The 14,237-nt window shown below is 34.5% G+C and overlaps 1 protein-coding gene across 2 annotated transcripts in view; it reads right to left on the minus strand.

Moving 5' to 3' along the window:
* Nucleotides 1-9,046, minus strand: part of LOC111089202 — a 21,610-nt gene extending 12,564 nt beyond the window's left edge. For both annotated transcript variants that reach the window (XM_022401304.1, XM_022401263.1), the window contains exon 1: nucleotides 8,826-9,046. The gene's annotated coding sequence lies outside the window, so the exon portion shown is untranslated. The remainder of the gene's footprint in view (nucleotides 1-8,825) is intronic.
* Nucleotides 9,047-14,237: the final 5,191 nt, after the last annotated feature.

Here is a 14,237-nt window from a genome sequence, read left to right on the forward strand (position 1 = left end):
GTGCAAATATCTCCTGTCGCGTCAGCAGAAAAACACCCCAAACCATCACACTGCCTCCCTCATGCTTCATGGTAGGTGCTATGCATTGAGGTAAGTATATTTTACCTTTCTTCCGCCGGACGTACAACCTACACTTTGTACCATATATTTCAAACTTGGAGTTATCCGTCCATAACACCCTTTTCTAAGTATCAACAGTCCAGATTTTGTACTTTTTTAGCAAATTCCAGTCTCTTGACAATATTTGGAGATCGAAGTAAAAGTTTTTTTAACTAAAACACGACCAACTATTCCATTATCGTTGAGTATTCTGGATACTGTAAATCTGGACAGTTTTCTGTCATTTGGTACATGGTCGTTTATCTCATGCTTGAGATCAGTGGCAGTCCTCCTTCAGTCCTTGGCCCGGCATGGCCAGGTGGTTAGGGCGCTCGACTCGTAATCTGGGGGTCGCGGGTTCGAATCCCCGTCCCACCAAACATGCTCGCTCTTTCAGCCGTGGGGGCGTTATAATGTGACGGTCAATCCCACTATTCGTTGGTAAGAGAGTAGCCCAAGAGTTGGCGGTGGGTGGTGATGATTAGCTGCTTTCCCTCTAGTCTTACACTGCTAAATTAGGGACGGCTAGCGCAAATAGCCCTCGTGTAGCTTTGCGCGAAATTCAAAACAGACAGACAAACCTTCAGTCCTGAAGGCTGCATAACGCAATGTTTAACACTATATATTAAGTTTTGTTGTCATGCCACTGCCCAAAAAAGCGTAGAGAATTGCCAGTAGATCAGAAAGTTCGAATAAAAGCTTTACGTGATGCTGGTTGGACTCTTCGACAAGTTGATGCAGTCTTGAAATGCTCCCCCAAACACTGTCAAGTACACCCTAGATCGTGGGACCGAGACAGGTAAATTTGAAAATAGTAAAGGAAGAAGTAGAACACCTAAACTCAATGATACTGATGCTAAGTATCTTCCGTTAATCAAGGTTTATTTGTGGAGTGCAATTAAATTGATTTATTGTAGCATATAACAGTACCATATGCTAGTTACTTGCTAGTTTCTTTCTATATAGTTAAGACATTGCATGGAGCACCATGACAGTTATTTCAGATCCTAAATTTGATTAGTATATTCATTCAAACAGAACTCTTATGACGTGCCCTTGGTACAAGTATATGGGAATTCTAAAGAATTATAAGTATTCTCATCCTGGCTCATTCAATTGTCAAAAGGAATCAGTGAAGCATTGCCATAGTATTGAAATGTTTATTCAATAATCACATGGAAGAATTAGTCCCATAAAATGGAAAGAATGACAAAATATTTTCTTGTCCTAACACTTTTGCACAGTACTGTATATATATATATATATATATAAACCCTTTTACAATCACAAGTTTGTTATAGCTATTGTCCTGGATTTTTGTTTTTAATTTATATGTTTGAACTAAGTGTTGTGAAATTTATCTAGGCCTTCCAAACAGAATTTTTATTAAATAACTAATGACCATAATGATAAAAGTACATGGAATTGCTCCTTACCAGTGAACCTTTTTCAATTATTTATCGGTGATATTTTACAAAAACAAATTACAAACTAGAGTTAAGTAAAAGATCATAACAGTTCCTTTGTCTTGAGTAATCATGATTATAATCATCCTTTGATGTTAGATTTACTGTAGGCTTAAATATATTTATTCCTAATTTCAACTAGAAAATTCATAAGTTATCAATGATAGAAATAAAATATGCGTCAATGTTGTTTTTTCGTCAGTTAATGCTGCTGCTTGACACGCATTACTCACATTGATCTATTAAATCTACTAATTTTTTATTGTAACATGTGTGTGTGTGTCTGTATATAAAGCGCGTAATTAATAAATTGGCGTTGGCTGGTTTAGTTTTTTTTTTTCATTATCATTTACAACCCGTCCGGCATGACGTAATTGTTAAAATCCAGGGCTGCCTAACAGTAGTTTTATGTACAAGACGTGATGCCTCTGATCATGCTCTGTACTTTTAGTTGTGGGCTAATCCGGTTATTCGGGTCAAAACTGGAAAAATCCCTTGTGGCGGCAGATATTGCTGACCTACTGTACTTCTTTTGGTCAGTAGTTTAAACCTGGGGATGACTAAAACTGAACCTTAGAGGGCCTCTGAGCTGCACGTTTAGACAACATGGTGTTCAGGGTGAAACATTCACATTTTAATCTAAATAACTACGATGTTTTACGTGGTGAATTCAGTCACGTATTAGAAGGCTTAATTTAATCAAAAAACAGAATTACGACGGCAACAACACATATTTATTCATTAAACTTTCCATATGAAACAGTTCACTTTTGCTTCTTAAGCCTTCCAAATTTCTCATTTTGTTTTAATAATCCTCTTTATGAATAAATGCAGTTTGACAGTCTTATTACATTTTTTGTTATAAACAAGAAAATATAAAAACGAAACTTCATTTTTAGAACAGAAACTATTCCTTATTACAGCTAGAGGAAATTAATCTTTTTTTTTTATCAGGCAAGTTTGCTAAATACCAAACAAACTCACTGAATTTAAATGTTTAACATATTTATCTATACCATATTTACCAAACAACTTAAAATACAAACCAATCCTATCCGAAGTTAAAATAAGTGATGGTATTTAAACGCAAACCACGCTTGAAAACCTTTTTCAAAACAACGTCCACTTTCGACTTCCTCTCATTTTCATGACATGTATAGCATACAGTTATACAAGTGTAGAGACTGTTTGGCCTTCACATCGGTAAAACTAAGCGCCGCCTACAAAAATACAAGCTTATAAACACGTGGGACTATAAATGAAGACTTGTCAAAAACCGAACAATCATTTTCCTTCTTCAATACATAAACACGGGAGACACGCAACGTAATATCAATTTAGATTATTTTATTAGCTATGGATGATTTAGGCATTGGGCTTTTGCGAAAGATATCTTGTTAATTAACGACAGCCTCACTACTCTTAACGATACATAATTTTCTTTTCTCTGAAATCGCTTTATCCTGATGTAATAACTACGATTGCTTTTCTTGTACGTTTTCAAACATACGTATAAAATAAATTATTTAGTTTGCTTAAAGAATACTGATTATCAAATATGTGTTGCGATTCCGGAACAATTTATTGAGTTGCCGTCGTAATCCAATTTATTTTTCTAATTAAATAGTATTTGTTTTTTAATTTTGTAAGAATTGTTAGAAAGAAAACATAGCTATAAACGGCTGTAAACGTAAGTCACTACAATATAATATAACACAATTTTTCGCAAAGTTTACTCACTAAAAGACAAAACGCCCCCACCCAGCAGCACAGCAGTATGTCTGTGGACTTACAATGCTAGAAACCGGGTTTCGATACCTGTGGTTGGCAGAGCACAGAGAGCCCATTGTGTAGCTTTGTGCTTAACTACAAACAAAAGACAAAACATACACACTGTTCAAGCGTTAGCACTGATTACATATATAATAGATAATCATAAACCATTTAATAAAATAAGTTGATTTTAAATTCTGATACGTCAAAGACAGCACGAAAATAGTACTTAGTTTCAAACTAAATTAACTTACAAAATCACTTAGATTTTCTTCACCTATCTAAAAACATAATTATCGGTCTTTGCGGTGAGCGCAGCACAAATAACCCATTGTACAGTTCTACGCTTAACAACAAATAACCCAACATTAGATATTGATAAACTACTTTTGTCAAATTGAACTTATGTATACTTGCTTGAAGTGTTATTATTTTCTCATATTTTTATTAAAGTTTGAAAGATTGAAAATCTTGAATAGTAGCAATTCCAGCATTATCAAAATCTGAATAATTACTTCTTTTAAGACTAATGTATAATTAGACTTGGTCTATTTTACACCATCTTTAGAGTCAGATTTTCTCTGTGTGTGTTGTGTTATAACAAAGCCACATCGAGCTATCTGCTGTGTTCACCGAAAAGAATCAAACCTTTTTTTGTAGCGTTGCAAATCCGAAGACTTATCACTGTTCCACCGGGGAACCAGGATTTTTTGCCGAAGATTTCATTCACACATGTAGGTGGAACTAGGAATTCTAACTTATAAGGATACAAAAGATATACCTATGTCCTGATCTACGTCCTGGTGACTATTGTAACTTTTTTGTTTGTTTCAGACCTGACACTCTTATAATGCAGCGCATGGCCCCAAAGTGCGGAGCGTGATTTTGAGGATAATATCCGTGAATCCTGAGATTCACCATCACTCACACTAACAATTAACCCACTGTAACCTACTATAGTACTTCTAAGAACCTATGAATTAATACAAAGGACGATATGTTAACGTCACTAAATACCAGGGCTTATGAAGCCGGCTGGGATACGAGAGACATAATAATGGCCTAGACGTTGTATATATGTCATCACTTTTTATAAAAAAACAAAAACAGCTGTTATTGTGTGACTCAGATTAAGCAAGTGAATTATAATTATTATCAGTTTACTTAAGTCATTTACAAATCATATTTATAAAGTACGGATTAATAACATACCAAGGTATGTCAAGCTACCTTCAGAACATAGTAAGTTGGCTACTTGTGAAAACAATGGAAGTGCATGTTCTGAAGTACCACTTCACCGTATAACCTTACATAAAGTCCAATCGATGAACTTTTATTTATTTTATAATTAATACTGTTTCTATATTTAATTTTTGAATATTTTCTTCGTATTTCTATCTTGAAGAACGTCTTTAGAAAACGTGGGATAGATTTGAAAATTTAGAATGTATTTTTTTTTAAATAAAATTACACAAAAATTTAACATATGAACAAATACACGTTCATTAATTTTGATATTTTATTTTAGACACTTGTTTTGGCTTATAAACGCTTATTGTAACTTCGATTGGCTCCACAAATTTCGTGTTTTAGTTCATATTTATACCGTCGTTTAAAGTGCCTTCATTACGCCGATTATTTGATTTTCAGTACGCGTTTACGTTTATAAAATACGAACAATTAGAAAGAGACCTTTTTAACTGTCCAATCTGTGCTTTGAGGAAAAATGTTTTCTTTTATTAACCTCTTAGTGGCAGTAACTATATAAACCTCCATCACTGTATTATCGAACACATTTAAGTCAGCTATTTATTTAAATCATTTAAAGACTAGTAACTAAACGTAATAGCTGATGGATGGTAAGAGATAGGGTTAAATTTGTATTTAGACAGATAGGTATATGGGTGAACAGATGAATGGATGGAAACACTTGTGTTAAAAAACGATCACAGTTTTATAAATATGATGAAAGAAAAAAATATTCACAGAAATGGAAATATACTTTCTATTATTCTATTGTAAATGGTAATACACACTTTTTACATATAGTCTACGTACATATGCACACACGAGTATATATATTTATATATATATATCTACCCTTACAGCCAGTTAATGACGTTTACCTTCCGGTTTTGTTTAACCACTGGAAATCACAGTCCCAGTTCTGTAAAACAAATCTGCTGTATCATCATTAGGCTTAGCATTCAAATATTCAGAATTAATACGTAATTCTAACCTATTAACAAAGTTGCTTAATTTTTTTTATTTAATGGTGCATAAGTTATAGGATAAAAAGGTATTGTTTTTCACAACAATGATTATAAATGACACTTTTGCATAAACTAATAAGAAAATTACAAATACGTATTTTTTATAAAATTAATTTTCTTATATAAATAATTATACGTTTTGTATTAGGTTATGTTGTTATTGTTTTTCTTTCCTTTGTAAAGTAAATAATCGTATACTGAAAATTTTATTTCGTAAAAGCTCAACAGGTGTCTCCTGCCACAAATTTCCATTGTACATAGAAAAATATCATTATTAACTAAATCAGTACTTTAACCACGTTGTGCATGAGTCTTTTTTTTTTTCGAGTTTCAGCATCGAGGTTTTTATCGTCCACTAGAAGTTCCTCTAGTGCTTCGTACATCTTCAGTAAAATCATCTTTATAAAATATTTTATGTACATAATTCTCATGTAAAAACTATATATATTATTTACAGAGTGTAAAATAAAAAACTAGAAGAAAAAAGAAAAAAGTCCAATTTCCGAAAAGTGTCGCATTATCGGATTTCTAGAACAGTAAGGTTACAACTTAATGTAAATTTGTTGTTAGTGCAAACAAACATGTATACTTATATAGAGGAAAGTGAAAATGCTTTATTCAATCGTGTTAATATGTACGCACGTACGCAGGGGGGGGGGGTCGAGGGGACTCGGCTGAACCTCCTATTTTTGTGATGTAACAAATTTTGATGTAGATAGTACAGAACTTTACTATAATAAAACGTACATTTTTATGCTTACTTAAGTCCAGCTCCCCATGCAGTGTTACAATAAAATGATGATTTGTAGACTTTTCATTGGATTTTTGTGGATTTTATGTGAACAGCCATGCGGTTGTTTAAGCTACATCTAATGGAAAATTATTTCCAGATTTAATCTCATAGAACCTATTTTGTTAAAACAATTTCTGTGAGGGATGCCCCCATACACCCCATAGCATTAGTATGATTTGCATGCTGATTATACTCCGCACAACGTATTGGCTTTTCATCCCACAAATTAGAAAACCCCCTTTCGAACATTCTGCATTTGGCCATGATATATGCTTCTATTTTTGCTTTATGTTTATAAAGAAGAAAAGTCAGAGGTTTATACAATTATTGTCACAACTGTATAGTATTATCTACAATACGAAAATATGATACTTCTGCTTGAAATGAATTAGGTAAACCTTTTTTTATATATATTTGTGTAAGTTGTTTTGGTTTGTTCTGAATTTCGCGCAAAGCTACACGAGGGCTATCTGCGCTAGCATTCCCTAATTTAGCAGTGTAAAACTAGAGGGAAGGCAGCTAGCCATCACCACCCACTGCCAACTCTTGGGCTACTCTTTTACCAACGAATAGTGGGATTGACCGTCACATTATAATGCCCCCACGGCTTAACAGGCGAGCATATTTGGTGGGACAGGGATTCGACCCCGCGACCCTCAGATTGCGAGTTGAGCGCCCTAACCACCTGGCCTTGCCAGGCCTTGTGTAAAATAAGAAGATAGATTAAAACTACCAAAAGATGATGATCTTTGTGGTAGATACATGTTTCACGCTGACTATACAGTGCAAAAACTACTTTAAAGATCAGAAGTAAAGTCACGTCGTTCAGCGTTCCATTTCGGGTCAGTGTTCGAACAAGTTTTCTAAAACAATAGTCTACACTAAAGCTACAACTCACGTGTAGGACAACTTCTCGGGACCTCAGCCGGGTTGTCTTCGGTTTAAAATACAGACTTGCAGTAAAATTGGTGAATATATTTTGTATTTATGAAACATTCATCTCTTCACTGTCCAACAGAAATTAAAGAAGCTACTACGCGTGCAACCACGTGATGTTCCTAGCTAAGTTTTGTTAGCTATGTTTTTTAGATATGTATCTAGAATATCTACCAAAAATCCTGTGAAGTAGTAACATCTTCAAGTAACCACATCTAGTTAAAACTTCATTCTACAACGTAGTTTATTGTCACTTTTGAGTAATGAAAAATAATGTTTAGGTATTTTTGCCCATGTAACAGTGAAACAGGTCAAAGTCTCAATATATGATCCTGAAGATTAAGGCCCAAAAGCACTGTATGTAGCTGAGCTCACACTTTTGAAAATCTAGGCCTAAAGAAAGCAACTCCTAAAATATCTCTAAAATTTACCTGCCTTCACAGCCCTGAAAACAGCTCGGAATAAAGTCCTTTAATCTTCAGTGGAACCAGAGCAATATAACTAAAAATGGCCCAGTAATATAGTTGTGATTACATCCATAGAAACATAGCCCTTAAAATAACTCTAAAATTTATCTGACATTAGAGCAAATGATTTTGAATAAAATGTAGTTAAAAACAAAGTTTAAAATCCTTTAGGGAAATAATAAGGAATGTAAATCTACGCATTAGCACGGTGAATATATTTATTCTAAAGGTCCAGTTTGGTTATAGTTAACATTTAGGGCTTTAATTGTTTGGAACTATACCTAGAGGTTTAAAATATATCCCAGGTTTTCATATGCAGCAATGTATCTTTTCAAATAACTCTTAAAATGCATTTTTATTCAGGGCTCCTTTGATTGTCATATTTCTTATAATTTTACTGGAGACTTTTAAAAGTTTAAAATATATATCCCAGGTTTATATACGAAGAGCTGTACACAGAGCTATATTAACTGCAAAAAGATACATTTGATTCAGGGCTACTTTCAAGGCTTTATTTCTTAGTTTTGCTGAAGACTCAGAATTTTATTCAAAAACACCTTTATTCCGAACCTTTTTCGGTGATACACAGATAGGTAAATTTTAAGGTTATTTTAAAGGTTATATTCATGTAGAGTCATAATCAAGGCTGCATTATGAGAATATTTTCTGATAAACTTTTATTTTGAATTGATTGAATAAATATGACTAATTAACAAGTGAACGTAGAAAACAACTTGATGGTAACGTTAATTAACGTCGCTCTGCTAAGAAAGCTGGACATACGCTTTACTGAGGAACTGGATATACCGCCTCGGTATAAATGATTCAAACCTAGTGCCGACGGCAAGGTAAACTGCTACTAGAGCACAGATATCGCTTATTTATTTTCTACCTTTAGCTTTGTCTAGTTTATATACATAATGTTTAATACTCTTTATTTATCTTCTTAACTTAGTAATGATATAAAAAGGGCTACACTGAGAAGATAAAAATAATAAATAAGAAGAAACAAACTAACCTTTTTAAAGAGGTTGTGCAGGATAACGCCGCCACCATGAACAACGTAGACGTCAGTTTTGTTTAATGCCAGTTCCCAGCAGCTCGGCTACAGAAGTTCGCCTGGCGAGACCACATATGCGAGAAAGTTAGTCTAGACTGATTATTGCACATAACCCTAGTTTTAGACTATTTCGCAAGGGCGCCGCTCTTCTGACAAAAGTTAGTAGAAGTGGAAGCTATACCTGAGCGCCATATTTGTCACCACAGCACGTGCTCACCATTTTTACTATATATAGCAAGGGAAAAATGACGAGTCCTCAAGCAGGTTATAGACTAACTTCATTCCCCCCCACCACCACATAAATATATAAGCATCCGGGAACTGATAAAAGTGGTAGAACAGCCTTTGCTATCTTAGGGTGGAGCCACGACAACTTGTATATATATATATATATCCTCCAGGTATTAAACTAATCTGTTTCTATGGTTACCTTTTATGTTCTTTTCCAATTACCCTTTTCTCATTTGCCATTATAAAGGACAAAAGAAAAAAAATAACAAAACTTTAGAACAATATTTGTACATGATGCCAGTTTAGACCATTAAATGTATATGCATAATGTGAGTAGCAATATTTGTTTTATTTGAATGTTTGAAACAGTTAGATATGTCTGTATATGGTGAGGTAACATTGAGTTAGCCGTGATCAACTTTATAGCGCATTTCTTTATTTCAATTTGAAAAAGAGTAAAAGGGCGTCTAGGAGATTTTATGTAAGACAGTAAGCTTATACAACCCACATAACTGTCTCTAAAGGAAGAAAAAACATATAAAAGTTATCGTGTCATTGGTTACATTTACGATACAGTCTATATGTTTTAGAGTTTTAATGCTTTAAATTCCAGTTACCTTTTTTTTCATGTGCGTAGTTTAAAGTATATTTTAAAACGAATAAACAACAAATGGGTTACTCCTTCAAATTTGAAGAGAGTAATTTATTAATTAATAACTTGTGTTTAAATATTAATTATTAGACACATGTAATCAATCGGCATCTTTAAAATTAATTATTCATTTGAATAAATCCATTTAATTTTAATAGACAAACTGAACTTAGCAGTACAAAACAAGAACACTGTTAAACGGTGGTGTGACGTGTACTAACTGTGAGTTCGTATAAAACATTACTTACATCTAGTATGCACATTACCCGGATAATATTTTTACTGTTACGAAGTTAGCAATCTACACCACTTGAGCCTGTACAAAAGAATCGTTCAGTTTGTACACATAGATAATTAAAGTTTCTTAATAAACTTGCAATAAACCATCTCAACAAGATGCTACTGGACAGTTAATTTCCAGTAAGAGAAAAGTCACACATCCGCCTTATAACTACTTTTTAAAAACACGTGGTTTTAAGTGACACCGGTCACAAAAAGTAAATCCCAAGCGGAATTATATCCCACCAACCCAGTTGTTCTCAAACTTTTTACCACTTTTTGTTTTGAAGTATAAATCCAGGCCTAATTAAAAAAATTAGTAGCAAAAATCGATATGTTTACCACTTACCCATTAATGAGAAGGATGTGATTGTTTTTTTCTGCTACGATTGAAGAATATCTGGTACAATATTTGTCAAACACAGGTGAGTCTATGGAGGCGATGAGCGAGTGCGTAAGTGGGGAGAGCAGTATCTTTAGATACTCGCGAAGCTCGAATTAGGCTTATTACAAACTTTATAATTTGTACTTTGTTTTCGCGTACCATCCACAATTGGTCCTCGTACCACGAGTGGTACATGTATACCATAGTTTGAGATCCAATGAATTAATCCTAAGTTCTACTCAAAATCAATTTCTCCTACCTGGTGTTTATATATTCAAAACATAATCACCACATGCCAATGAAACTATCACCTGAGTTTAATCTGCATGGTATAAACTATTAAAAACTGAGAAGTTGATGTCCTAATTCTAATAAAAATACTCTCTGTGTTTGTTTTGCTAATTTATTTAACGTTTTATAACATGAACACGAAACCTGAGGTAACTCAGAAGAAGCACACAAAACTAAAGATGAATTAATTTATTTTGTAGATATGTTATTTATGTACACTAAGATCACTTTTATTTTGTAATGTTTTTTGATAGATCATTAGCTGGTGGTTACCTTGTAAGTGTAATACTAATAACTTTACAAAATGCTTACAATGAACAAAATAAATCATAACTGAAAAAAATTTCTTTAAACGTGTTCGTTTTAGAGCAAGGTCAGCTGTGTCCACCACGGGGAATCGAACCTCGGATTTAAGCAGTGTAAGTCCCGGGGCCACTTTAAAAGCATGGATAAAATAAACGAGGATCAAACGTCTCACTTTATTTTCTTCTTTCTTCTTTTTTTTCTAATTTAAGGCTGTTACACCTCTTTCTCAGTGCTTGTAGATCTAGTGTTTAATTTAAGGCTGCTACACCTCTTTCTCAGTGCTTGTAGATTTAGTGTTTCGACGTCTCCGTGTCTGTTTCCTGCACTCTTGTCCAACGAGAGTGAACGCCTTCAGACATGAGGGGTGATTTCACTTTTACTCACCGCCGTGTTCAGACATGGGTGTAGCACGTCTATGAAGCATCTTGTAGAAACAGGTCGTCATAATATTTACCTTAACAGCACTGGGCAGGTAATACCAAGACACTGGGGGCGGACAGGTTCTCTACCAATGTATTACAGTTTTCTTTTTATTCACTTTTTTGAGAATAATTTTCTCCGAGTTGATTATATTGATTTTTGTACTGTATATTGTTATTTTTATTCCTTTCCTACAATTTATTTTCATACTTTATTTTTGCCATTATTCTGTAAGTTTATTTACCATGCTGACGAAGAAATTATATAACTCTTTAATAACTTGAATTTAGATTGTATTAATATTCAATAATCGAAGGCTCTCACAGATGTATATATATCTTCGATCATGAAATACTAGTACTAAATATACTCTCTCTTAAAGAACGGTCTGCCATATTCGTCAACAACGCGGAATATTACAAAGAAGGACGTACAATTCTAGTAAATGAAAATCAAAAGGGATAAAAAAAAACATCGAAAAAAAGCAACTTTTCAGATTCTACGCTGATTTACCTATGTCGTACTGATCAATTTACCTATTCTTATTGATCAGTTTACCTATTGTATTGATAAATTTACTTATTTTGTATTGATATTTAATTCAATTAAAACACAAGGTTCTACGGACAGCCTACTTACCCAAATGTTTGTTTGTATTCAAATTTTGCGCAAAGCTACACGAGGGATATCTGCGTTAGCCGTCCCCAATTTAGCAGTGAAAGACAAGAGGGAAGGCAGCTATCATCACCACCCACCGCCAACTCTTGGGCTACTCTTTTTATCAACGAATAATTGGATTGACTGTCACATTATAACGTCCCCACGACTGAAAAGGCGAGCATGTTTGGTGGGACGGGGGATTCGATCTCGCGACCCTCAGATTGCGAGTCGAGCTCTCTATCCACCTGGCCGTGCCAGGCCTCTTACTCATATGATAACAAAACGTACAGAAAAACGAAATGATACAATAATTTTGTTTCTCTCTGTATCATTTTGTTATTTTGTGTGCGTTTTGTTATCATAATACAAGCTACTAATTTATCAAAATAAGAAATATAGTTTTATAAATACACACAAACAGGAGAAACAATAATTCATCAGGCATTAAAGACTTAAAACAACCACACAGAAAGTCTAATTTTCAGGTATTTCAACACTATCATCACTTGAAAATAATCCAAAGCATTTGAATCGGGCGTGACCAAGTAATTAATGTGCTCAGACCGTGAATCCCATTGCCGAAAAAGTGCGCTCCACACTTTGGGCCCGCAGGCGGATGCGCTAGAAGAGGAACAGTCACATCCGACTATTGGTCAGACAAGAGTAATTAGTCCAATGGTTGGAGATAGTTGCTATATATTAGCTTCCTTCCCTCTAGTGTATCAGTCAAAGCTTTTGTGTAGCTTTGCGTGAAAATTCTAAAAAAAAAAAATAAATAAAGTACTCAACCAATTTGTCAAGTTTCAAGGGAAGTTTTAGTTTCAGTATCTTAAAGAGTGCTACGCGTATAAGTTTGGCCTGGCATAACTTAGTGGTTTGGGCGTTCGACTCGCAATCTGCAGGTCACAGGTTCGAATCTCCGTCGCCGAACATACTCACCCTTTCAGCCGTGTGAGCGTTGTAAAGTGACAGTCAGTCCCACTATTCGTTGGTAAAAGAGAAGAACAAAAGTTGGCGGCTGGCGGTGTTAACTAGCTGATTTCCTTCTAGTCTTTCATTGCTAAATTACGGACAGCTGCCGCAGATAGCCCTCGCGTAGCTTTGCGCTAAATTCAAAACAAATCGTATAGGATTTGAAATCACAGTGATAGAAATCGTTGTTGATCCTCAAAGAATCCAAAGAGAAAGGCTTCTAATATAATTGTATAAAACACAAAATTCCTAATAAGACCGAACCTCATGACTGAAGTAATTCTTTGGAGTTGTTAACTGGTTCTAAGTTCTGTTTTGATTCATATAAATGTAAACAATAATTAGTTCAGAGTTATGACATATAAAAAAACGTCTAGAGAAGAGCGCTTGCTCAAAACGTTTTCCTTTTGTGTTTTTTGTTGTAAGTTTTCGTTTCATTCTCATTAATATTTAGTTTTATGCAGAATATTTATACATCGCCAATCGAACAAATTTTAGAAAAAATGTCACAGTCCATGTCTGACGACTACGTTGCTTTACAACGTAATTTCTATTAAAGAAGGCTCCGCTGTAATACCTTCGTGTCCAAAGCATACTACTCCCCCCCCCCGCTTGCTTTCCATAAACCCTATAGTGTACGAAGATGACCGTTTCCCAGCACCTATTTTAACAGACTGATCACACATGCCTATGTGTGAAATAGCATGAATACTCATTTTATTCTCCAGCTTCTTGGGGTACGCGACAGTTGAACACATATTTCGTGAATGCAACTCGTACACAAGACTTGCGTCGCTTTTCCAGACGGAAATCCTTCTTGATAATGTTGTGTACTGGGCACATGGACGGCTTTTGCCACTAACCTTTGTCTTCGGAGATTCTTACCTGTTACCAGACGCCGCATTTTTGCTTACCAGGCTGGGGAAAGACTTGTTGCAGATCTTTTTTTAGATAGTCTTGGCACTCCAAGTTGATCCATATTTCTTTGCTTTCTAATGTTATTAAATGGAAGGGATGTCCTAAATTTCAAATCTTCAATCTGAACATATTTTTTTATTATCTGAATCTGATGGTATGGATATTTTACATCGGAAAGGATTGTTTGTTTTTGAATTTCGCGCAAAGCTACACAAGGACTATCTGCGCTAGCCGTCCCTAATTTAGCAGTGTAAGA

The sequence above is a fragment of the Limulus polyphemus genome, unplaced genomic scaffold (genome assembly GCF_000517525.1).
Source record: "Limulus polyphemus unplaced genomic scaffold, Limulus_polyphemus-2.1.2 Scaffold4, whole genome shotgun sequence".
In the NCBI taxonomy this organism is placed as follows: domain Eukaryota; kingdom Metazoa; phylum Arthropoda; class Merostomata; order Xiphosura; family Limulidae; genus Limulus; species Limulus polyphemus.